Source organism: Amblyomma mixtum, chromosome 9, assembly GCF_055824585.1.
Source record: "Amblyomma mixtum isolate Tamu chromosome 9, ASM5582458v1, whole genome shotgun sequence".
Taxonomy (NCBI): domain Eukaryota; kingdom Metazoa; phylum Arthropoda; class Arachnida; order Ixodida; family Ixodidae; genus Amblyomma; species Amblyomma mixtum.
Genome location: NC_143020.1, coordinates 93,788,652 through 93,813,750, shown reverse-complemented (window position 1 = coordinate 93,813,750; position 25,099 = coordinate 93,788,652). Strand labels below are relative to the sequence as shown.

At 47.7% G+C, this 25,099-nt stretch overlaps 1 pseudogene; it reads right to left on the bottom strand.

Moving 5' to 3' along the window:
- Window positions 1-4,385: 4,385 nt before the first annotated feature.
- On the bottom strand, window positions 4,386-14,018 carry LOC149330175 (zonadhesin-like; annotated as a pseudogene).
- Window positions 14,019-25,099: the final 11,081 nt, after the last annotated feature.

Genomic DNA, 25,099 nt, shown 5'->3' with positions numbered 1-25,099 from the left:
AACCGGAGTGCGGAACAGTGGGAGAGGATGCTATCCAGCGACATCCTGAAAGTCCAACAAGGACTAGTAAGGCGTGCACGCAGGGCAGCTACCCTCGGCGGAGCCCTGGACTAGGGGAACCGACCCCCAAGAGAAGATGGAAGGCTCCATCTGAAGCCGCAAAAACAATTGTAAATAGAGCAAATAAACGTTTTCCACCACCATCACTAAAGGGACTCTATGCCTGGCATTATAAGCGTATAAAAGGTCATTTTTTGCTTCTGACCAGCACGACAACGCCTAAAATAGATGTTGAACTTAGAAAAGCGCAATAAAAAGACAGGGACAACGCAGGACAAACGCTTGTGTCCTGCGTGCTTCTTCATCTTGTTGTCCCTGTCTTTTTATTGCGCTTTTCTAAGTTCAACATGTATTACCAACTCGCCCAACTTTCTGCATTGCTTGAAGGCCTAAAATAGCGCCACATCTTATTAGAGGGTGGGCAGTCGGGGGAGGGGAGGTAAGGGTTGGCTACGTAGAAGCCATGGCCCCAGCGCCCGGGTTTGTAAACCTGGCTCACTGCTGCCGGGGCAGCCAGTCTTGAAGGCCATGGGTCAGCATTATTGGCGCTGCGACATGAAATCAATCCACTTGGACTGCGGCAGATTCCGGTTCAGCGTCGGAGCGGGTCCTGTTTATGACACATTCGTTGATGAAAACTATGGCGTGACTTACTGGAATTTCTAATCGCCTATACGTAATGTGTTATAAAAAATAGGAATTTATTCGCTAGGATAAAAAATTTTGAACGTTCACTACTCGATTCCTGAATCGAATCAATTAGACGGCAATTCCATTTCGTGTTCAGAAAAAAAGAAACTCAAGCTGAAAGTTCCGCGTTAAGGCTATGGCACGATAGCGTTAATTCCTTAATATAAATTTATGAGCAATTGGTAGTTCTCGACTTCACCTTCAGGTATCGCTGTGGGTACTGACACCACCTCTGGTGCAGTGGCGCAGCGGTTAAACATAGCATTCGATGTCAGGTGCTTCCAACTATGAGGATGGTGAGACCCAGTTCGCTCTTCCCGAGCAACCTGTCGCGACGAATCCTTAACCACCACCTGCCACAGCGTTCAGTTTATTCTGAATCCGGTGCGCAGGATGTGATGACGTCACATGGTCACGTGACCTAGGTGGCTAACCCTGGCTTCCCAGGCTTCAAACGCTCGAATACGCCAGCACCGGACAATTTCTTCCCACATGGGGGTACTAATGTTTTCGCGTTAAAATTTAAACTACTCCCACATCCCCACCCTTATTTCGTCTGGCTAAATATAGTACGACCACGGCGGCAGCGCTACTGGTTGAGTTATTAAAATGGCGTCGAATGAAGCTTAATCCAATGAACCTTTCAAACATTTAAGGCCCCTAAAGCATACAGTAGATACCAGCCCACGATGGAGTGCGTTGAGACACGCTTCTGTCTGGGATGGCAGGTGATGTGTTCTAACCTGGGTGTGCTGTTCACATGGCATTCGCTAGCACGACAGTGTTCAGTCGAGAAGTCATAAGCACCCACCCTGTTCGAGCAAGAACCGATGGAATTGCGTAGTGGCCCAGGTTTGCCTGACAGCAAGGGCCGGACCCGGTCTGGTTATGCGGTTCCTGATTGGCCAGGCTTGTGCAACGTCTGTGCAGTGGCGGTTGGCAGGAGTTCTCTCCGTGCCTGTCTACTGAACGGGCCGTTAATACAGCTTCGACCATGAAGGAATCAGCGGCTGGGCCCACCTGAAATGGTTGCATCCATTAACTTCATCATGGCCGTGACTTTGCCTGACAACGAGTTTGATTACCTTTGTCAAGATCAACGGCGCATGCTGTGCGAAGTGAAGCCTTTAGCGGTTTGAGGTGGACCTCTTACAGACCAACCAGGGCGGGAATGAGAGGGGGCCCCGTCTTCAATAGAAGAGGGGTTGAAGTTGGCAGCTGTAACAGCCAGAGTCTGAGGGGGCGTGGTCAACGCATTCCTTTTTTTTTTTTTTGGGGGGGGGGGGGGGGAGATTGTCAAAGGTTACGCGGTTGCAACAAATGCAGGACCGTCGACTCGTTGTGTACAGAAATTTTTAAACATTTTGCCACCATTAAACTGAGTGCCTCGGAAAGTAATATGAGTATATGAATTCATTGGCTACTTTACTGGAGCGAATATAATGCATTTGCTTGGTTAGTATTCATTTGTTATATATTAGTAGGGAGTATGACGGAAGGAAACGTAAGTTAAGAATGATAAGAGATCCAGAACGGACCCTTAAGAAACCCCTTGTTTATTTGCTACTTTTCATGATGTTTCGCCTTTGCATCCTATTCATTAAGTAACCGTCTATTAATTTTGGGATGTAAAAATGAAGTCTACACCTTTTAACGCCATAGCGTTGATTGCCCCGTTGACTAAGAAATCCGGTGTCGGTGTTGTGAGCGAAAATTACAGGCATGGCTGTGGGAGGTGGTCCCCAGACAGCAACACAGGACGGAGTTGGGCCATCTAGGTCAAATGACTTCTCGGCGTCATCACCACCAGCCTACTGAATAGTGTGGAAACTACCCACGGTGGCATATGGCAGTTAATGTAATGATTTGTCGCTTGGGGAAAGCAACCTTAGCCGCATAATGCACATCGCTAGGTGCAGCTGCTATCCCAGCGCGGTGGCCCACCGCTGAACCACTGCACCCCTGCGCCAGGATGGATATGAAGACTCTCAGGGGTCTACGAACGTGAAGTAGAGAATTACCTTTTGCATACGTGATAGTTGATCCGTTAGGGTCTTAAGGCGGATCTTATGATTCCCTCCGATTTTATATGCACTATAGTGAATTATTACTTTTCTTGCCTAATTGGAAGCAGTTTATTGGGCTGAACGGGAGTTTAATTTGTGATTGATTGGTAGACGGGGAGATAATGCTGTCGTAACCCTGAGATACAACTTATGAAGGGAGTACACTTAGTGCTGCAGAGAGGAAGGGTATCCTGCTCACTTGGCTGTTGAAGAAGGCCATTTGACTGTTTTGTTTACCACAGAAGAGAAATAACCTGTTTACAGCGGCGCGCTGACTGAAGAGAAAAGATTGAGGTCGTTTTGCTATTAATACGAAGTAAGCAGAAAAGTTTGTAGAATGGCACACTCTCATTGTCGCATTGCATTTGCAGTACAAGACAAGACTAAATCAGTACCCACTTGTTATTGGCCGAGACTCAAGAGGTAATGAAAGAAGGACAATGAATTTATTCTAGGGAAAAAAATTCTCTGCCTCTCCCGTAACCGAGAGTAGAGTAAGCATGAAATGTTTACGGGCGTAATGTCATCTCGGTGGACACCCGAACCGCACCGTACAGGAAGGGAGGAACGCCACCACCCGTTCAGCGCGATGCCTTGCCATTTGAACGCGAGGTTTTTTTGAGGAAAGGAAATGGCGCAGTAATTCTCTGCCGCCGCCGCGGTGGCTCAGTGGCTATGGTACTCGGCTGCTGACCCAAAAGACGCGGGTTCGATCCCGGCCGCGGCGGCTGGAATTTCTTTGGAGGAGAAATTCTAGAGGCCCGTGTACTGTGCGATGTCAGTGCACGTTAAAGAACCCCAGGTGGTCGAAATTTCCGGAGCCCTTCACTACGGCGTCTCTCATAGCCTTAGTCGCTTTGGGACGTTAAACCCCATAAACCAAACCAAACCAGTAATTCTCTGCCATCTCGGTGGACACCCGAACCGCACCGTAATGGAAGGGAGGAACGCCACCACCCGTTCGGCGCGATGCCTTGCCCTTTGAACGCAGCGCTTCTCCCCCGGGCCCCTGTGCGCCTGCGCGGCTTTGCTTCGATGCGCGAAGCCCCTAAGAGATCACGTATGGCAACGAAGTGTATCGTGGCATTTATGTGCTTTTTGCATGCGTTATTAGAAATCGGAAATTATAAGTCCGTGCATTATCAAACGCACAGCGACTGATATCTTGATAAACATTGAGAAGGCACTGGCAGCAGTTATCTTTTTTTACTCCTTTGGAGACCAACCGGCGCTTGCATGCCGGTCGCGTAGGAGGGCTTAGAGAGTCTCGTTAAATCTCGTTAAGTCTCGTAGGGTGCCCGGATGTTCTCGTTTCAGAGCCCGGATGACTGGAATTCAATGCCCTGATGAGTGGATTTCAGTGCCCGGATGAGTGGATTTCAGTGCCCGGATGATGGCTCTCGGTCTCGGCGTGACGTCACCACACTGCCGACAACGGGGGCTAAAAGCATTTCATGCTTAAAATCATGCGCCTTTTAGATATTGTGCCGCGGTGCGCCTAGCCGACGACGACCATGGGCTCCAGGAGTGGCGGTAAAGGAAATAAGCTGACTGGAGTTGTCTTTCTTTTCATTCTCCTCTTGCCGGGCATTGATTCCACGGCACGCACTCTATTTTGCCTTGACGATTGCCTTCGCGAACCAGGGAAGGCAGACGCACTCGCCCTCGTGACACCGCGTCTCGCATCGCTTCGGTCGAGGCCCGTAGCACCTAGGAGCGCAAATGCTTGTGCACAGCTGGAAAGTGGAGTAAAGTGGGCATCGGGGATTGCACCGGCTGACAGGAACGCAGATGTTCCGCTGCCGTGGGTGGCTGGAAGTGAAAGGGCGTCGTTTAATACACAGAAGTGCCGCTCAAGCTCACCTCATGTTGGCATTATTATTTAAATAATTATGTACGAATGTATTGTCAAAATCGGATCAGGCAGTAAGTGCACAAGGAGCATGTTTTTCTGCAGGAAACTCAAGAATAGATACCGGCAAGAAGGAACAGCTGAAAATTATGCGAATTAGGAAGCGGCACCACTAATGCAATGTGCCTTGAATGGGAAAGAAGGCAGTCACGTTTTACATGCTCTAAATAAAGTGGATAGGTTTGTATTAGTCAGAGTTGTTGGTCCATTGCAAGAGATAAAGATGCATTAGTTCCGGTGACATTGCGCCTTCAAATCCCGCAATCTTTGCTTGAATCCCTTCCAAACGTCAGGTCCAGCCGATTGTAAACCGTCGTCCGAGTGGTCAGCTAAGAACAACGCCGATGCGATTTCATTAACTTATCTGAAGCACACATGAGAGTTTAGTGTTCTTAGGGGATTCCCCAAGGTGCGTTAAAATCTGGAACCTGAGTGAAATTCTACCTAGTTTTGTATTGGACTAACGTTACTCCCATTTCGAGCTTTGATCAGTTGGGTCGGTAAACCTGGCTCACTGCGGCCAGGTCAGCCAGTCTTGATGGCCATGGGTTAGCATTATGAGAGCTGCGACATGAAAGCGATGCCCTTGGACTGCGGCAGATACCGATTCAGTGTCGGAGCAGGTTCTGTTTTTGGACACAATCGTCGACGAAAACTACAGCGTGTCTAACTGGAATTTCTAATTGGTTAAACGCAAAGTGTTATAAAAAATAGGAATTCATTCGATTAGGTTCCAAAATTTGGAACGTTCACTATTCGATTCTTTAATCGAACCGAATAGACGGCAATTCCATTTCCTGTTCGAAGAAAAAAAAAACTCAAGCTGAAAGTTCCGCATAAAGACTATGACACGATAACGTTAATGCATTAATATCCATATATGAGCAATTGGCAATTCTCCCCTTTACCTTCAGATATCGCTGCGGATACTGACACCACCTCTGGTGCAGTGGCGCAGCGGTTAAACATAGCATGCGATGGCAGGTGCTAACAACTATGAGGATGGTGGGACCCAGTTTGTTCTTCCCGAGCAACCTGCCGCGACCAATAATTAACCACCACCTGCCACGGCGTTCAGTTTATTCTGAATCCGGTGCGCAGGCTGTGATGACGTCACATGGTCACGTGACCTAGGTGGCTAACCCTGGCTTCTCAGGCTTCAAATGGTCGAATATTCCAGCACGGACAATTTCTTTCCACATGGGGGTACTAATGTTTTCGCGTTAAAATTTAGACTACTCCCACATCCCCACCCTTCTTTCGTCTGGCTAAATATCGTACAACCACGGCGGCAGCGCTACTGATTGACTTATTAAAATGGCGTCGAATGAAGCTTAATCCAATGCACCTTTCAAACATTTCAGGCCCCTAAAACATACAGCCGACACCATCCCATGATGGAGTGCGTTGAGAGACGCTTCTGTCTGGGATGGCAGGTGGCGTGTTCCAACCTGGGTGTGGTGTTCACATGGCATTCGCTAGCACGACAGTGTTCAGTCGGGAAGTCATAAGCACCCACCCTGTTCGAGCATGGGCCGATGGGATTGCGTAGTGGCCCAGGTTTGCCTGACGGCAAGGGCCGGACCCGGCCTGGCTATGCGGTTCCTGAATGGCTGCAGACTTGTGCAACGTCTGTGCAGTGGCGGTTAGCAGGAGTTTTCTCCGTGCCTGTCTACTGAACGGATCTTTAGCATAGGTTCGACCAAGAGGGAACCAGCGGCTGGACCCACGTGTAATGGTTACATCCATTAACTTCATCATGGCCGCGACTTTGCCTGACAACGAGTTTGGGTACCTTTGTCAAGATCAACGGCGCATGCCGTGCGAAGTGAAGCCTTTAGCGGCTTGAGGTGGACCTCTTACAGACTAAACCAGGGTGGGAAGGAGAGGGGGCCCCGTCTTCAGTAGAAGTGGGGTCCAAGTTGGCAACTGTAACAGCCAGAGTCTGAGAGGGCGAGGTCAGCGCATTCCTCTTTTTTTTTTGGGGGGGGGGGGGGGTGTTGAAGGTTACGTGGGTGCAACAAATGCAGGGCCGTCGACTCGTTGTCAACAGAGTTTCTTTAACATTTTTTCATGTTAAACTGGCTGCCTTGGAAAGTAATATGAGTATATGAGTTCATCAGCTACTTTATTGGCGGAAATATAATGCATTTGCTTTGGTTAGTATTCTTTTGTAACATATTAGTAGGGAGTAAGGCGGAAGGAAACGTTAGTTAAGAATGATAAGAGATCTAGAAAGAAACCCTTTGTTTAATTACTACTTTTGATGATGTTTCCCCTTTGCATCCTATTTATTAAGTAACCGTCTATTAATTTGAGGATGTAAAAATAAAGTCTGCATGTTTTAACGCCATAGCGTTGAATGCCCCGATTACTAGGAAATCCGGTGTCGGTGTTGTGAGGGAAAATTACAGGCATGGCTGTGGGAGGTGGTCCCTTGACAGCAACGCACGACGGAGTTGGGCCACCTAGGTCACATGACTTCTCGGCGTCGTCACCACCGGCCTACTGGAGAGTGTGGAAACTGCCCACCGTGGCATATGGCAGTTAGTGTAATGATTTGTCGCTTGGGGAAAGCAACCTGGGCCGGATAATGCACATCACTTGGTGCACCTGTCGTCGCAGGGCGGTAGCGCACCGCTGAACCACTGCACCACTGCGCCAGGATGGATATGAAGACTCTCAGGGGTCTACGAACGTGAAGTAGAGAATTACCTTTTGCATACGTGAGAGCTGATCCGTTAGTGCCTTAAGGCGGATCTTATAATTCCCTCCAATTTTATATGCACTATAGTGAATTATTACTTTTCTTGCCTGATTGGAAGCAGTTTATTGGGCTAAACGGGATTTCAATTTGTGATTGGTAGACGGGGAGCCAATGTTGTCGTAACCCTGAGGTACAACTTTTGAAGGGAGTGCACTCAGTGCTGCAGAGAGGAAGGCTATCCTTCTCGCTTGGCGGTTGAAGAAGGCCATTTGACCTTTTTGTTCACGACAGAAGAGAAATAACCTGTTTACAGCGGTGGCGCTGACTGAAGAGAAAAGATTGAGGTCGTTTTGCTGTTAATGCGGAGTAAGCAGAAAAGTTTATACAATGGCGCACTCTCATAGTGGCATTGCATTTGCAGTACAAGACAAGACTAAATCTGTACCAGCTTGTTTGGCCAAGACTCGAGAGATATAGAAAGAACGACAATGAATTTATTCTGTGGAAAAAATCAAGCGCCTTTTAGATTTTGTGCCTCGGTGCGCCTAGCCGACGACGGCCATATGCTCCAGGAGTGACGGTGAAAGAAATGAGCTGACGGGAGTACAGTCTTTTTTTATTCTCCCCGTGCCGGACATTGGTTCCACGGCACACACTTCTCCCTTAACGAATGCCTTCGCGAACCAGGGCAGGGAGACGCACTCGCCCTCGTGACACCGCGTGTCGCATCGCTTCGGAGGAGGCCCGTAGCACCTAGGAGGGCAAGTGCTTGTGCACAGCTGGAAAGTGGAGTAGTGTGAGCACGGGGAGCGAACTGGCTGACAGGAACGCAGCTTTTTCGTTGCCGTAAGTGGCTGGAAGCGAAAGGGGGTCGTTTATTGCACAGAAGTGCCGCGCAAGTTCTCATGTGTAGCAATTATTATTTAAATAAATATATACAAATGCACCGTTAATATCTGATTAAAGAGTAACGTGCCCCAGCCGCTGTGTGAAGTGGACAGAGGGCGTGTTTTTTCTGCAGGAAACTGAGGAATACAGACAGACAAGGTGGTGCGCCTGAAATTGAAGCTAATAAGGAAACAGCGCCAATCATGCACTGTGCCTTGAATGGAAAAGAATGCATTCAGGTTTTACATGCTATAAGAACTTGCATAGGCTGGTTTTAGACTGCGTCCTCGGTCCACTGCAAGAGATAAATATGCTTTACCTCCGCCGTCACTGTGTCTGATAGCTCCAATTTGCGCAATAGTTATATGAACCGCTTAGAAACTTAATGTGCAGTCGCATGTAAACCGTAGTCCGAGTAGTCAGCCAACAGCGAAGCCCATGCGATTTTATTACCTTATCTGAAACACATCTGAGATTTAGTTATTAGGAGAAATCCCCGAGTTGCGTTAAAATATTGAATCAGAGTAACATTTTACTCAATTTAGTATTGGACTAATAACTTCCACTACCATTTCGAGTTGTTGAACAATTAGTTCTGGTCATGTTGTATGCTAGCCTTCCTGGTTGCCTTAGTGATAGAGAGAATCCATCTGTTACATGATGAATTCTGGCTCGATTCCGTGACCAGATCGAATTTTGTCGGCTTTCAGGCGAAAATTGTTTGCTTTCAGGCGTCAGGTAATTATAGGCAGTGTTTCCGCAAGGGCAGGACCGTTCTCGCTATCTAGAACAAGACAGAAAACAAGGACTGGCGTGCAGTGACAATGCCTGCTCAGCAAGTTACTGCTTGTTTTCTATGAGCTCCAAAAAAAAAGTAGAATGAAGTCGTGGCTACGCCATGCGCCATATTCCTGTCTTCTTTCCGCACTTCTGACCTCCCCACAGATATCGCCAAATGCGAAAAAATTGTTTGAGCCTGGAAAACATGATTGATTCCTTCGTGGCATGTTGAGTTAAAAAGATTCTTCAGAAGTTTGAACTGCTTTAATAAAAGAACCTTAAGACGGAAGTGTTCGTGCTTTAGGTTTGGCACGCAAAGGGATATAACCGGGCCCTATTCCACATTATATGTTCTATGAGACAGCACGAGAGCATAGCGAGTCTAGGGAACAAGCGAAGGTCGTTGGCATCTTTATCGAAAACGAAAAGAAATGGGCTTGGGCAGCGCATGTAATGCGAAGGTAAGATAACCGATTGTCGTTAAAGGCAACGGAGTGGACCTCAAGAGGAGGTAGCAGCGCAGGGGGCGGCAGGAAGCTAGATGGGCGGATAAGATTAAGCAGTTTGCGGGAGTGAGGCTGCAGTGGTTGTCAGAGGACGCGGATAATTGTTGATGTGGGAGAGTCCCTTGTCTTGCAGTTGGCGTAACAAGGTTGTTGTTGATGATGATATTTACTGCTGAAGCCAGCAGTGGGGCACACCCAGTCTCGCTCTTTAGTTCCTTTAGTTCCTTACAAGGCTTCCTTCATCTCCAAAAGGGGGGAAAAATGTGTCATGTCGCCTTCATTATCTCTATTAACGAAAGAGATCGCATTCTTAGATCCGCGCATCCCGGCTTTCCATCGTTCCTAATCACACTGTGGCACCGCTGATACTGTCTTCGCCCTGCGCATGATGTTTCTGCGTGTGTACCTTGATTGTCACATTGATAGCTTTCATTAGCGCCCTGTTTTCACAAAATTAAGTAAGTTCGAAATTCTGCGCTTAGTATGCGCGTCTTTGTGCCTCTTTTTGTCGAGTCTTCACTCAGTTTTAGCAATAATCACGAATGGACGAGCCCAACATCATGTCTTACTTCCTGTTTAAGCCATTCGTGGGACATTCGCTGTCCCATTTGTTTTAAAAGAGATATTTAATTTTATGTTTATTATTCACTCAATTATGTTCACCTTTTCATTGCAGCAAATATATATCCATCGCCACCTAGTGCATTTATTACCCATGCAACACAGGTAATCGGTGAAATCTTGGTAATGTGTTGGTAACACTGGACCTATAAAGTGCCAAACCATCTGTTTCCAGTATTGGGTCGATTACCTCTGTTGCCTGGGCAGTTGGTTCGCGCTTGAAATGGTCAAAGAGCAACGCGTACTATTCCGCAGTACTCACAGAACGTGACCGGGAGCACAGGCGCCGCCAATGATGCATTGTTCTCTGCAGACTTGTGGCACACGTTTATCGCAGACTAACGGGTATGCCGACGAGCACTGGTTGAAATCCTTGTTAGGCATGTGTCTACAGCTCTTGCATTCCTCGATTTTGATGCAATGTCCCCAGGCGTTGCGGACGTGTCCCTGCTAGCAGAGACAGCGACGAAGCTTGTACATACAGCTTTCATGGCGGCGTGAGGTAGGGTTTGCAGAAGCGGTCTTGAGGAGGCCTCCTCACTTCCCGTTCAAGATAACTGCACGGGTCGCTGGCGCTTGGAGAGGTTTATGTCATTGGCGTAAGCGCGAAGTCTCTGATCGTTGTTAGAATAAAGCCTGGATTAATTTAACTGTGCACCAAAGGACTCCTGCCTGACCAGAACGCAGGACAAGCTTACCACCTATTCGCGCCTAAACAATGGGCTCAATGGCGCTGAATGTAAAAGGCAGCAACTAAGTTCGATTCTTGATGCGATCACATGTTTCAAAAGGCAATAGGATAGCGCGACTACAAATAATGATTCTCTACACTTCATTTTGCAAACATGTTTCATTAGCATTCCATTCCTTATTGTTTTTTTTGGGCAGCGTGGTAGATAAACAGCCAACATTAGCTTTATTCGGTTTTCTAGCGTTTTCCACCCTTTGATACTGTTTTACTTACACATCTGCTAGGGGAGGATGTTAGTTTTTGCAAGTGCAACATTAGTTTTTGCAAGTGTTAGCGGCGACACAGACTGCCAAAAATTCTTTAGATGCTTGTTATTATATGTGAAACGATTCACTGGCCTGAACTAAAATGCACCAAAATGATCTGGATTAGAAATGTTTAAGGGCTGTACAACACCCATCCGGCTGTTTTGTACTGGGAGTAGAACATTAAGCACTGAATATATTCGATATAACTTGCCCAACCTTGAATTGCGACGGAAAATTACTTGATTGCGGATCTTTCACATGTTTTATGATTATTCTTTAGGGACATCAGTTACATCCCCAGATCACCGCCCCTTCAGCCGTATTAGTCGCCATAAACCCGCCTACGCCCCTACCGCAAGAACAACAGCTCATTGCCGATTTTGTTATCATGTCATCCCTGACTCGAATGATGTAGCACAGGACGCGGTGAATGATATCAATTTAGGAGCTCATCAAGACGATTGCTGTTTTACTGTCCCCCCATCTTTCATATGATGCCCCATGCTAGGGGCCTCAGAGGTACCTAGTAAGAAAAAAATAATGTAAGTTGGACAGATTCAGCGAATGAACACTACCATTATTGTCGCGGATGCATTGTGATGCATGAGCAAGTAAATAACGTCCGTGTACTGCATATGACAAGTACAAAAATACAACCATAGGTGACCGAAATTAATTCGTGGTGCTCCACGAAGTCGTGCTTTTACCCTGAATTTTCTAGCTTTCTGATTAAAAATCAAGTCAATACATTTTAAATAACACTCAGTTGTCAGTTTTCAATTTTCCATTAACCGAAAAGAGGGGAGGTTATTTGAGGAGAAGTGATGATGCACTTTTTTCCCACCTCTAAAAATCCTTGCGCCTGTCGTCTCAAGTGCGTTATCGCTCTATATTTCAGCCATGTTGCTCAAGACACCTCAGCGTTTTGCATAAGCGTTAAGTGGGGCTAAATAGGCACAACTTATTATTCTTTCCAGAGCTAGATTACAAGGTAGAGAAACTCAGGACTGTATCTGTCCAGACCAAATGCATAGTTAAAGGGCGTCTGGTTCTGCTGTCAATGTTTGATTTAGGATTTAGGGTCTTCTGAGAGTATCCGGTATTTTGAGGCACAATCAACACTACTAAACCTATAGACACCGTTAGCATACCATGTACCATGTTACCGTTAGCGTAATCGGAGTACTTGGAGCCCGCCCACCGCCCGTGGGCATGCGCATATCGCCTTGAGGGCTCCACGTGGCGCCACGTACCCGGCAGCTGCGGTCACGCCTGACGCATCGGGACCAATCAGCGCTTGCTCACTGGCAATGGGCAGAATTCTGGTACTCCGGTAGCGGTAACGGTAACAAGGTACACGGTATGCTAAAGGTTTCTTACGTCCATGGTCATGAGTACGTTGCAGCAGGCTGTACATTAGCAGCAGCGCGAGGATAAACTGAAAAGAAAGGCCTTATCTTTCTCGTTTTTTAAGAGTAAATATCTCAGCCTAAGTAATTAGTAACATACCAGTAAGCCAGGGGCGTAGCCAAGGGGGGGGGGGGGGGTTATTTCGCCCCCCCCCCGGAAATTTTTGAAGTGCCACTGACCGGAGCAGGGCCCAAGTACATATCGCGACTGCATAGCTTTGTTCTTGCCTGGATCGTCTTTCTTTCCGTGAGTAAAGTTTACTATCTGTGATTGTGCAAGATGTTTATTTGCCTTGTTTGACGCATTATATGGAGTGACTTTTGCTTCGACACGTAGATGTAATGGAGGCATACGGGTATTTAAATATCTTGCTGCGAGGTTTTGTGTATACATACTGTGACTTTGTTTCCAGCCACACTTTTTTGTCCTTTGTCAAGTTGTTGAGTCAGACATGTTGCCGGGCTAGTAGGTTTAGCATCTTGAAATTTGGAATAAAACTACCTTCGTGCAAATAACTTCACAGTTTCCTCGTCTTCTTTGACCTTGTGCCAAGGTGGTTTTATTCAAAATTTTAAATTGTCAAGTTGTATCTTCGCAATTCTGATGCTCCCTTTTATCTTCGAACTTCTAATGCATATTTTGCAGAACTCCTCGTCTGTTCATGTGATCGCTTTTGCGACTAAAATTAAGGTGCAATTACTCGCAATAAATGACCGATGACAGCTGCTGCTGTGCAGTACACTGGAATGGAAGACAGCGTCATTGAAATTTTTCCCTGGCTTTTGCATATGTACAAAAATGTAAAGGTTCTTGACCGACACAAGATTCATTAAAATATTTGTCCTCTACTTGCTCATTTCATTGCCTTTACGTTTTTGATATCAGTGGCGTGCACTGCTTTGTTGGTTTCGGACTGCTATAGCTGCGGACTTCGTGTGATATTTTCTTTACTCAGCAAATACGCAAAACATGGAAGCATTGGTATCAGCTAAGTCTGCCTCGGTATTTACGACATACGAATATACATTATTTTATTTTAAAAAATACATATTTCACTTGTCTAGACAGTGAGTAGTTTTATCTAATACACAACGTCATTCTCAATGGGAATGCAGTTATTATTCTTGCGTTTCATCCCTCCACAAATTCTATGAGGAGGCCGCGCTGCAACATAAGCTCCCCCTTGAACAAAACATCTGGCTACGCCATTGCAGTAAGTTATGCTTCAAGGGCGAAAATTGCCAGTAAAAGTAGGCTAGTTCTCAAGCGATGCATCTTAAACCTATAGAACGTTGGGCTCGATGAAACTTCTAGCCCTGCAGTGTTCCGTTTCACGGAACTAAAAGTTCGTCCTAGATATTCAATTTTTTTTACCTCATTGTGACAAAGCGGCATCTATCTTCCTTTAGACAGCTTCAGCGTAGCTTTGTATTTTCAAACGCGCAGCGTATACTGCAGTGCAAAAAATGAAATAGAATGACCAGCAGTTTCGCAACTGATAAGTTTTTTAGTGTGCTAGCTCATAACTTCCAATCAGCCGCTTAGCTTTTGTCTGTGCGGTTCCTTTGTGTGGTCAGGTTGTGATAAAGTGACAAGTTCACGTTACCCAGCTGGCCTACTTGCCACTTAGGTTGTTTGTCTATAGAGCTAAGTTGAAGTTCGGGTAATGATTGGTTGCGAGAAGTTTCTCGCTATGAACAATCTGGTTCATGCAAGCCCCACCGATGGCAGCACATGGCATCGCAGGACAATGACGCTACGCATAACCGCTGCGCGAGAAGTGGTGGATGAAGGTTCCCAGGGATCTATTGATGATGATAGTGGATTTTTATGGCCCAAGGGCATCTGTAGCCAAAGAGCGCCATGGCATAAGGTATTTTCTTCTACCCAAGGTGAGATCAAAGACCCATTTTCCAAGCATTTCAACCTAAATAAGCCGAGCACTGGACCCGAGGAAAGCTTGTACCCATTGTTTCACCGGTGGGTATCCGGTGGCAATGGGGATCGGACTCCGAACCTCCCGCATGCGAAACGAATGCTCAGAACACTAGACCACCGCTGCGTTCCCAGGAATTTATTAACGCAAGTATAAAATTCCAAATGAGAGAATGTAAACCGAAATGCTAGTGCACTCAATACGATACTGGCCTAACCCCGCTTAATCATCCACCATTTTTGTAACGAAGACTACACTAGGCTAGTCAGTGGAGCATTTCGGGCGGTCGTCACAGGCCAGTACTGCGCATGCGCCGGAACCATGGCAACCATGGCAACCGACTGCCATGGTTGTTAGGCGCCGAGCACGTTATGCTCAGCGCCTAGCCAACCTTTTGCTATCTATATCATGGCCGAGCTGAGCTAAGTCACAGCAAATTTTTTGGTGGTTAATAATGCCACGTTTCCACAAGCAGCCGCTGGGCGGCTGCTCTTCGCAAGTCGCGTGCACCGGCGAGTGAAAGAAGAAGAGCGGTTCCGGCCTCCTCTGGGTGCTCTTGGCTTGCTCTCCTGTGCCGTCCACGTCAACCCCCCATTAAAGCCTTTCGGTTACGAGCCCCAACGGCTACCTAACACTGGTGGAGGTGCATTCAAGATCCCATGTCCCGGACCTCTTCTCGCAGCGGTTCAGCGAGTCCCGACCGACTCCCGCTGGTGTCTACGCCCGTACATCGCAGCAGCCGCCGCGTTCACGGCCTCTCCCCAGAGTTCGGTCTCCTTCCCGACCGCCGCCCCGTTGAGCTTCATCCCATAGCGCAGGCGAGTTCCCCTTATCTAACCCTCCAGCAGCCCCGTGTACCGACCAGTTTCCATGGCGCTCCTGCTGAAGACGTCGACGACTGGCTTGAGCAGTTTGAACGTGCGGCCAACTTTAATCAGTGGAGTTCTGCCATGAAGCTGCGTAACGTATACTTCGCGCTGGAAGACGGCGCCAAAACCTGGTCGGAGAACCGGGAGACCGGTCTTCAAAGCTGGGATGCCGTCCGCCAGCAGCTGCGCGATACGTTTGCCAGCCCCGACCGCCGCGACCGAGCGCGCCGCCTCCTGGAAGCCCGTATCCAAAAGCACAACGAGAGCGTCGCCATGTTTGCCGAGGACGTGACCCATCTTTGTCGGCGGGCTGATCCCGACATGACGGAGGCCGCGAAGTTGCGCCACCTGATGCAGGGGGTAAAAGAACATCTTTTCGCTGGTTTGGTGCGGAATCCCCCCCAGACCGTTGCCGACTTCATCAGCGAAGCAACCCTCATTGAGCGAGCCCTGCAGCAACGTTCCCGGCGAAACGAGTCTGCGTGCGTTCAGCCCTTCAGCTCAGTGGCCGCTTCGTGCAGCGCCAGTGAACATTCCTCTTTGCGAGAGTTGATCCGAGACGTAGTTCGCGAGGAGCTCCGGAAACTCCACATCATCTCGCCTGATCCGACAGCCGCTGCCCTCAGTGAAGTCGTGCGCGAGGATATCCGGCAAGCGTATGCACCGCCTCAGTTGCTGCCAGAGCCACGCCCTCTGAGTTATGCAGCAGCTGTCCGTCAGCCCGCGGTGCCACCCGCGCAGCCTATCCCGTTCGACTCGCAGCCGCCGTCCGTTCTGCCGCCACCCTCCCACCAGCGGCCACCGCAGCAGGGACTCGCCATTCAACCACCGGTCCGGAAGGCAGACATCTGGCGCACTCCTCGTCAGCGGCCTCTCTGCTTCCACTGCGGGGAAGCCGGCCACCTGTATCGGCGCTGCCCCTATCGTGAACTCGGGCTTCATGGATTTTCACGTCATGCCCCGCGCCCACGGATCGGTGAGCGACCTCGGGAAATCGAGGAATATCTTGCTGCCCGGCAGACTTCACCGAACGGCCGCCAACGGTCACCTTCTCCCGTCCCCAACTCGTCACCTAGCCGTCGTACTTTCAGCGATACGCTGAAGGGGCGGTCGCCAAGCCCACGCCGGGGAAACTGAAGGCGGCGACCTCAGGGGGGCAGGTTGCTGAAAAACGAAACCGACGTCCAGAAGACCCCCCTGTGACCACGCAGCGTGATTCGGTGACACCAATGCCGCACCGTGATCCTGTGACTCCGAACTTCTCTCATACCGATGACACAGCTAGCGGCGACCTTCCCGTGCTTGTTGACGAGAACCCAGTGACTGCTTTAGTAGATACAGGAGCAGACTTCTCAATAATCAGCAAGAATTTCGCGGATCGGCTCGCAAAAGTTAGAACTCAATGGCCTGCACCCCAAATTCGTACTGCTGGTGGCCACCTTATTACACCTTAGGGCGTTGCACTGCACGAGTCACCATTGCCGACTCTGTGTTTGTTGCGGTTTTCGTTATTCTGTCCAACTGTTGCAAGGACTTCATCCTCGGCCTTGACTTTTTACGAGAGCATGGTGCCGTCATTAATGTTCCTCGCCATTTGGTAACGTTTTCACCGCCTGCGCCGACTTCCTCAGACGCCGAACGACGCCACGCACCTTTGCGCATCCGAGAAAGGGTGCCTCGCTGTTGTCTGGACAGTGATGAAATTTCGCCCGTATCTTTATGGCCGCCGCTTCCAGGTCGTGAGCGACCATCATTCTCTTTGTTGGTTGACGAACTTGCGCGATCCCTCTGGACGCCTTGCATGTTGGAGTTTACGTCTACAAGAGTTCGACATGACCATCGTGTATAAGTCCGGACGCCAGCGCAACGACGCCGACTGCTTGTCCCGTTCGCCTATCCAGTCGGCGAACGAAGACGAAGAGCCCGGCTTCCGTTTTATCGCAAGTGTCGACGCAGTCACTGTTTCGCAGCGCCAACGTGAGGACCCGGGACTCGCTCCACTCATCGACTTCCTGAAAGCGCGTACTACGGAAGTACCCCGTCCCTTCGCCAGAACGCACTCCTCGTTTTGTCTCCTAAACGACGTGCTCTACAAGATGAACTTTTCACCAACGGGAAGGGATTATCTCCTCGTCGTGCCAGACACTCTCCGCGACGAAGTCTTGCAGGCAGTTCATGATGAGCCCACCGCCGGTCATCAAGGCTATGCTCGAACTTTGGCTCCCATTCAAAAGAGTTTTTACTGGCCCAAACTTGCGGCGGCAGTGCGCCACTATGTACGAACCTGCCACAATTTTTTTTAGAAGAGCAAGAGCTGCCACGATTGCCAGCGACGGAAAATACTGTCTGTAAGGCCAGCTGGTTTACTGCAGCCCGTCCAAGTGCCCAGACTTCCATTCGAGCAGGTTGGCATGGACTTGTTGGGCCCTTTTTCAACTTCCTCATCGGGCAACCGGTGGATAATAGTCGTTACCGATTACCTCACGCGCTATGCTGAAACAAAGGCCCTCGAACGAGGCACGGCAGCCGAAGCAGCGAAATTTTTCGTCGAGCGCATCGTCCTCAGGCACAGCGCCCCCTCAGTTGTCATAACGGACCGAGGCACAGCTTTCACGGCCAAGCTGCTGGAAACCGTCATGCTGCTGAGTGGCACTACCCACCGTAAATCCACCGCCTACCATCCACATACGAATGGCCTGACCGAACGTCTAAACAAAACTCTCGCTGACATGCTGTCTATGTACGTGCACGTTGAACATCGGTCTTGGGAGGACATCCTACCGTACGTCACATTCGCGTACAATACGGCGCAACAAGAGACCACGCGCATGACGCCCTTCTCTCTGTTGTATGGCCGCGAGGTGTCCACCATGCTAGAGGCAATGTTGCCCCATGACGGTCATGACCCCGAAGTTGGTACCGAGGAATTTACTCAGCGCGCCGAAGAAGCACGGCAGCTTGCGCGACTGCGCATCCGGAACCAGCAAGGCCGAGACGCTCGGCGTTACAATCACCGCCACCGAGTAGTGACCTTCGAACCGGACGAAGGCTCCTGCCTCCGTCGTCTCAGAGAAGGCTCCTGCCTCCGTCGTTTGTGCGCAGTTCAGAATGCAAACAATGCCCCATAGACAATGGCCCCTAAGTCCAGGTGCGCTGAAATGCACGAAGGGAAAACTCACATCAGCAAACTAAAATACCCTCTCTCCTAAAAAAAAAAAAGAAGACTCTTGTCAAATGTGCACACGTAGGCTACCTTGTATAGATTGCTGGAGCGGTATGCTTTGGGACAAATAAGATAAAATATTCACTCAGCTACTCCGTTAACGACACACTGCTATCGTCTTTGTCGTTAGTACGTCTATACGGCTATGCTTGAGCAACAAGATTGCTTGCGAAACCGAATACCTGCGGTAAAAATTCGCTTTCATTGTTTCGCAGGCGGAGGTCGAACGCTCTAGACAACTCTGCTTACGTCTATACGAACACGAGAAGAATAGTTCATACAAAGCTGATGAAGTCAGCATGTGCTGTTTTATTCCTTTAACTATAGCTGCAGCTTCGCGTTCGAGCGCACTCATTTTCGTTGTTTTTAGAAGTGGAGGAAAATTATTTTCCAGCGGTCGATGAGAAGCAGTCATGTTTTCAGCTAAGCGCAAAGCCCTTTAGGCGTAGCATCTTTCGGCTCATGGTTCAGAACACCTTCGTTCGAGTACTTCATTGTAAAAAGATAAGCTTGCTGGACTATTTATCTTATCTTAGCACAGAAAAAAAAAAACAAAAAACAAAAACGGTAGTCTGGAAATGACACTGACAAGATAGGACCAGGTATCGATCTTTCATATACCGGGTGATTCTTTAAATCAATACAAATTGCTGCTGTAAAAAACGTGAATGTTATGTGTGCGCGGTCTGCGCAGATGAGGTGTACAGCAAGCGCATGTTATGTACGCGGTTAGTTTATCTGAAAGACAATTGTTTAACTAATATACGCATGAAGTTTTAAATTATGGACTCTGGGGCGAAAAAAATAGAGTTGAGACTGCTTATAACGAACCTCATGGCACCCTTGTTAAGTTCGTTTTTGTCGAAGCTCTCCGTAAGTGGGCTTCTCATTTTACAGCCAGAAATACGGCGCCCAACGAAACTAGCATTTATTTCTTACTGAAGTTCATTTTTCGCGTATGACTCTTCAAGTGAGACGACTGACGGTGCTTTCCAATCCTTCGAGAGTGGTTACAGTTAATATTCATCGCCGAGACCCTAAGTGCCAAGAGTTAAGCTGCTTCTAGAACTGGATATAGCATATCGACGTTTCAGTGGTCACAATATCTAGTGCAAGGTCGTCCTCCTTGTGATCGCGTTCAGATTCTTGGCAGTTCGGCAGCTTTCGTACATCGCGTGCAGTGGTCTCCTGAGTGTATGACTTCGCGGTGCCAGCGTCATAGTCCCCACCAACAATGTCATCTTACGTAAAATCATGTCCGGCCATCGGTGCATCAACAATTCGTTGTTGCAAACTTATATGCGTCTAATCACGCGGGTGTCCGACAGTGTTCTCAATTGTTCCTTGGCCCATAAACCATGCTTTACGGAAGTATTGCTTGATGCACTCCTGGTGCAGCCCCATCCACACTGATTTATTGATTTCCACGGCAGCGAGAAAAGACATACGAACCGAAGCATCACCATCCGGTGTGTGACTTGCTATGGTTTGGTTTGGTTTATGGGGTTTAACGTCCCAAAGCGACTCAGGCTATCAGAGACGCCGTAGTGGAGGGCTCCGGAAATTTCGACCACCTGGGGTTCTTTAACGTGCACTGACATCGCACAGTACACGGGCCTCTAGAATTTCTCCTCCAAAGAAATTCAATTGCCGCGGCCGGGATCGAACCCGCGTCTTTCGGGTCAGCAGCCGAGCACCATAACCACTGAGCCACCGCGGCGGCTGACTTGCTATCAGCATTAGTTGGATGATGCACCGATGATAAGACATCTTGGGCGCGCGAATGACGCCTATAGGTCTGGTAGCTGGACCTTGTACTTGGCATTTGAAGCCGAGAAGAATGTTGCCGCCACAGTAAGAGAAGACAGTACGGGGTGCATTGCAGGATTATCAAGCACGAGTTGGGACCGCATTTGTTTCGCCATGAAGGCTAATACTGTCTCCTTGTGGTTCTTGCGGATAGTTGGGCCATTATCATAATTCCTAACCAGGTCCCAACGCGGACAGCCAGTTCCTGCTCGCTAATCCTATGAGAATAGGGGTGTCACGTGATTTTCTGCAAGACATTCTTTCCATCCTGGGGTACTAAACACTGAGAAGCTCCATCTAAAATTCCATTTGGACGCAAAACTGGCATTCCTATGCTGCCGGTTGCAGTCAGAGATTAATGTGTCTACTTGTACGCGTGGTGACAGGGGTCTTCCAGGTGGAAGAACCGGACCACAAGCGTTCGTCTTCTTTTAATATTTGAGCGTCGCTACAGTGGTGCAATTTTCTGCAGAATAACGGAAGACTCGTTTTATCTGTGGCTCACAACAAGCTAAGCTTCTTCTTTACAACCTGGCAAGTCCGATTTCTTCATGATATAGGTGTGTCTTCTCGCCAGCGCTGTTGGCAGCACTCCTGTGCAAGCTTTTAACATGATTCGCCATTGTTCTCGTCGCCGCGAACTACGTCTATATCTTATGCTGTAGTGCGGTTTCTTGCTTTTAATTCAAAGAACCATCTCTTCATCTACACACCCTCTCTACACTTTGCTGCAGCTGGCGTGATGCTCATCTGAGCTTACCTGAGCTTCCTTCCATTGGCTGAAGCTGGAGCAGTGTTCCTCCGAGTTTAGTCGAGCTAACATGGTCTTGGTTCAGGATGCGAAACAGTCCCGGATCATATGTTCGTGCAGGCTGCAAAAATGATAGTTAGGTACCGACGATAAAAAGTGCTGATTGGTTGATGATGACGCGTGCAAGGATGAGACGTTTGGCAGATATTTCTTGCCAGTATTTTTTCATACTACTCGTTAGTTATACAGATAACGCTGTTGATGCTGATCAGTATCCTGATGTTATCTTTAGTGCAAATAAGTATTTGCAAGTTATTGCGCAATGTGAAACTGACAATTGCAGATGGCCCAGATGACTTGCCTGCAGCAGTTGTCAAAAAGTGTTCTGATGCATTTGACTGGAAGTAAGCTCTGGTCATACCGAACCATAAAAAGTGGGCTGGGACATATGGTGGAAAATTATAGGCAAGCGTTTCTAACAAGTATAGCTTGAAAAACAGTGAAGCATGTAATATACTGTAATTTACGTCACATCTCGTCAAACATAATTTACTTAACCTAGCACGCCACGGATTTCATCAAGGTTTGTTCTAAACAGTAGATGAGTTTACATATCACCTCGCAGTTGCTATTGATAAACGAAAGGTTGTTGATTATATTCTTCTGCACTTCCAGAAAGCATTTGGCGTTCTTGCTCTTGATCTCCTTGCTTCTAAATTACATGGCTCCAATTTGAATAACAGCGATATCACTAGGATTTCCGAGTACCTGCCCCTACGGCAGCAGCGTGTCGCTCTTAGTGGTGGCTCCTGAAACTAGAGTCCTATCCTTCTGGCGTGCCCCAGAGGTCTGTTCAGGCGCATCTTCTTTTTTGTTCTACATAAATGATATCAATGTTAATGTTATTTCCTTATTCAGAATGTTCGTATATGACTGTAGGATTTACATGGCAGGCAAAGCCTAAAAGTTGATTTAGATAAGATGCAGTTGTCTGGAATGCTAAGTGGGGCATGACTCTAGATACTAAAAAAATTGCACAAGTCACCTTTTCGAAGAAGCGCTCTTAGCCGTCTTATAAAGTGCAAAACACTAAGCACTCTGACTTTATCTTATGCGGACCTGAGGAGATCAAAACAAATTACATTGTAAAGAAAACTCCTGATGTTTTAAGAAGAGACTTCAGTCACTACCCCAAAGACCTCGATAAGCAGTTTTATTTTACTCGTGTCCGCACGATACCTAAATGTACATCCGCCTATTGGAACCTATGCATAAAAGAGCTTGTAGACAAACAGGAAGAGTTTCGGAATAGTGCAGTGCGTATTGTTCTCGGAAAATACAACGGGACACTTACATGTCAGAAAGCAAGAGCAATCTTCAATGACTCGACCTTAAATATTGCAGAAAAAAATCTGGCCTTGAAATTCTTGCACAGTACTCATTATTCTAAAACCTATCTAGACAAAGAAAATTATCTAAAACCGCCGTCCTTTACGTGTCAAACAGAACGAACCACAATTTAAAACTTTATGAACTTTCTTTCAAAGGTCACGTTCTCCGTCATTCGTTCTTTGCGAGATCAGTCCATGAATGGAATGCTTTTCCGCCATATGTTGTTAATGTTGTATGAAGTGAGAAGCGCTTGATTTGTTGTTTTTGTGAATGTGAAAGTGACTCCTCCCCTTTATTGTACTGCCTACCGGCGATGCAAGTACCAAAACATAAACAAATTGTGAAGGTGGGCATTAGCTTTGTGGCGCTGCTATCACTCAGAGCGAGACCCTGCTCAACGTGACGGACGACAGACCGCTGCTTCGTTGACCTAAGCGTCTCCAAATACACCATGGTTGCAAATTAAATAAATACTTAGTGGTTTGCAGGTCCAGATGTTCTTCGAGTCACGGCTTTTTTGCTACTAACCCACCTAGTGCTAGCGGATTAAAAACTGCAGGCTATCAGCTCGAAGATTCATTCGGAATTCGCTGAAGCCTAACGTCTTTCGATTGGTGTACGCGGGTGTGCCAGAGACGACGCGTGGCAGGTACTCCTGGTACCTGCCAGGTGTTGTGAGGTATCTGGAAGTTGGCAGGTATTGCTGGCACGTCTGTGGTTGCTCGCGCCTCGCGGAATCAGCGATATCTTCATGCAAACGCACAGACATGGCAGGCGCGGGGCGCGTATGGCTCGGAATTATCTGATGGGTCGTTGCTTAAGAAGACGCGCCCTATGCATGAACTACTATGTGCTGCAAAGCTTCACTGATTCCTCAAGAGGCATCCATGCATATACTAATGGCTCTCCTTTATGTTCGATGCCAGAACCTCATCAAGAGAACCAGACATCTTACAAAGGTAAAATTAAATTAATTCAGGTCGCTTTTCACTGTTTAGGCTGAAAAAGTTAGTTTCGTAGTCTTATTTGAAGCTCAGCAACACAATAAACGCCGAAAATTCAGTCACAGGTTTTCGCAGCGAATCCTGGCATTCTTCGCATTACTATGGATGTTAACTAGGCTGTGTTGGAAAGGTTTCCTCACCCAAGGCTCTCTTACGCCGTCGGTGTAAGCGTGGACCACGTACAGCCTTTACCAAGAGTATTAAGACCGCAGGGTCTGCCTCTACATTGCATGTTATGACACTTAAAGCGCCTGTGAAGTTATCTAGGTCTTGTAGGGAGATGATGAAATCTTCCTCAACGTCAGTGAATTCTGAGCTACAGTGGTACCGTAAACGCTTCGCTACAAGGATCAAAAGGTGAAGTCTTTTCACCGACACTGTGCCTTCACTAAGCGTAGGGAAGCACACTGTTCATATTTTTATTCCTACTTCATACGCTTCCCATTGATGTACAATATTAAAGGGATACTGAACCAAACTTTTGGAGCTGCTCTTTTACATGTAAACAAGAGCTTGACTGCTAAAATTGATAATTGCGACAAGGATTTTAGCAAAAAAGGCGGATAACACGTTTTTTTTTTCGCGATTTATGGCCGTATCGTTGCACCTGATGGCCGCCTGTGGAAGCTGCGACTAGACATCATTATACCCGCGCGCCCACCGTTCCCGCAGGAGCACGATTGCCATCGCTGCTCGCCGTTGTCGTCTGCTCACGGTGTACACAGATATGTCAAGATGTTAATCGATGCTATCTACATACAATAACCGTATGCACGCTTACGTACGCTAAATGCAGCTATTTTTTCCGGACTTTACACCAGTTCAAACATTCTAACTTTTAAAACAGAGGCACGACGATGTTTAGAGTAGTGGCGCCATCTGGTGGCTAGAAAGGGAGCCATGGTTGTCAACAAACCGACGCCCCTCATAAGCCTAAAGGGGGCAGAATCATTACTCTAAATAAAAAATAAAGCAAATTGATTACTCGTAAGTTTTCTTATGGACAACAGGAGACGAAGCGAAAGACCGGTGGCCCATTTATGGCCATTGAATGCACTGAAGACGGCAGTAACAACGACGAATGCAGTCCGAAGCGAGGCGTCATGCATCGAAGGGCGCCGCCATATTTGTCACCGCGGGATGTCATGACGTCACGCTCTTCACCTCGCGCTGGCAGGGAGGGCTTGGCCTGCGCGCTCATAAAACATCGAAAATAAAACCATCAGCTGAAAAATATGGGCAGTGACGACTATACTTTGGTGTAATCACATTCTGAGAATATATTTTCAGCGTTTTTGTTCAATTTTCAGATTTTGCTTTAGTATCCCTTTAACGTCATACGACTGCCGCAAAGATTACAGTTTAAAGTCATACCCACCGAAAGAGCATATCACACCGTAAAGACTCAAAAAGGCACTCGAAAAAAATTTGAAGGCAAGCTTTACTTGGCTTTATTGACGACTTTATTCCCTGATA